At 45.9% G+C, this 1,699-nt stretch overlaps 1 non-coding gene across 1 annotated transcript; it reads left to right on the top strand.

Annotated features, from left to right (window-relative positions):
• Positions 1-1,087: 1,087 nt before the first annotated feature.
• trnah-gug (transfer RNA histidin (anticodon GUG)) lies at positions 1,088-1,159 on the top strand. Its single transcript has one exon. It is a non-coding gene; the product is annotated as a tRNA-His (tRNA).
• Positions 1,160-1,699: the final 540 nt, after the last annotated feature.

Here is a 1,699-nt window from a genome sequence, read left to right as displayed (position 1 = left end):
TCTGTAGGTGATGAAAACTACAAGGAATTATGCACCTGCACCCCGAGCTTCCGTGTTCTCCAACACTACGCAACTTGTTGTTGTACCAAAATGCAATATCTTCCATTTATCCAGATTGAACTCCATGTTACATTTTTCAGTCCAACGACTCATTGGATTAAGATCCTTTTGAAATTTAGATAATCTTCCTCACTGTCTACAATTCTGGCGTCGCCTGCAAACCGACAAAGCATGCCTCCAGTGAGTTCCACTGTTTTCTCATATAGATCAATGATTCATATTTACTTGTAGTGGCCGTGAGTTAGCAGTGTGCAGATCATACAACAGTTAGTCATGTAATTACCCATGAGGAAGAAAGCCGCAGACTGCAGGGAGATATTAAACAATTGGAAATAAAAATGGTGAAAGCAATTCATTCCAGGCAAGTTGGTGACAGTGAAGCAAGTTCAAACTTCAAACCAGCCGCCCACGTTCCAGTTGTGGCACTCAGCTGTCTCAGCAAGCTGCACTGTAGATTGCTATAAACGGGAAAAAAATTCCCTTCTGCCCCGCCTTTGACCAGGAGCACTCCCAACCTCGGAATTACTTGCGCCTCGAAACCGTCATAGAAATGCCCTGCATTCACCGGTTGTGTCACTGGCGTTTTCGAGTATCTCTGCGACCTCATTCCCATCCCGACTTCCAGTTGGATCTTCGCGACTGCGCCACTCAATTCCTCAGGTTCTGGGGCTGGGAATTGGGACTATGTGGCAGCAGTGGTTACTGCCTTGTGTGTGTGTCGGGGGGAACCTGGTAAATTAGCCGATGTTAAACTGCATTACTATTGAAGCATACATTTCAACAACACCTGCACTGTCCCCGGAGTTTTTGATGTTTTCGAGAAATCTATTTATCTCAGCCTTCAGCATATAAATAATGGAATCACCACAGCCACTGGGGGAACCGATATTAAACGGTCAGCCCATTCTGAGTTCCCACGTATCTGCCACTGTTCGCTCATCACTGATATTGTGCATTTGGTGCGCTGCCTAACATTTCCTATGATACAGTACTTATTGCCCACTGTCAGAGTGCGCGTCTGTGGAGTGCCATGATCGTATAGTGGTTAGTACTCTGCGTTGTGGTCGCAGCAACCTCGGTTCGAATCCGAGTCACGGCACTAATTGCTCTAACTGCCCCAGTTTTTGTGAAACACGAAGGAATCAGTTGCTTCAACATGGTAATTTTCTCCAAAGGTGATTATCTTTTCCCTTCAAATTCTTCTCGCTCACATCTCTGTGTTTCATATGTCCGAATTCAAATCCACCCGTTCTCAGAGATTTCTCTCCCTCCTTCGATCACTAACCGAACTTTCCGTCCCACACCCCCATTTCATTACAAAGTTAAAAATCACACAACACCAGGTTAGAGTCTAACAGGTTTAACTGGGCACTAGTTTTGGGAGCGCTGCTCTTTCATCGTGTAGTTGTGGAGTCATTTGCTATTTCATTAAGGCACTGCAGAATCTTACACAGACTCTCACATTGATACTCTTCACTCTGTGCTGCTGCGGTCACTGTTGCTGGGTGAACGTGCCCCAACCCCACCATAGGGACCTGCAGACCAGTTGCTTCATTTGCTTACCGCTGTTGTGAGGCCAATCCTCAGGTAGCAGCTTTTACTGATATGGACTTGCGATTATTGGGAGTCAAGCTCAGGA

This window comes from Chiloscyllium plagiosum, unplaced genomic scaffold (assembly GCF_037043375.1).
Source record: "Chiloscyllium plagiosum isolate Xiang-an unplaced genomic scaffold, Cpla_swu_hap1 HiC_scaffold_38, whole genome shotgun sequence".
Lineage (NCBI taxonomy): Eukaryota > Metazoa > Chordata > Chondrichthyes > Orectolobiformes > Hemiscylliidae > Chiloscyllium > Chiloscyllium plagiosum.
Note: the sequence above shows the minus strand (reverse complement) of the source record. Positions and strands in the feature narration are given on the sequence as shown.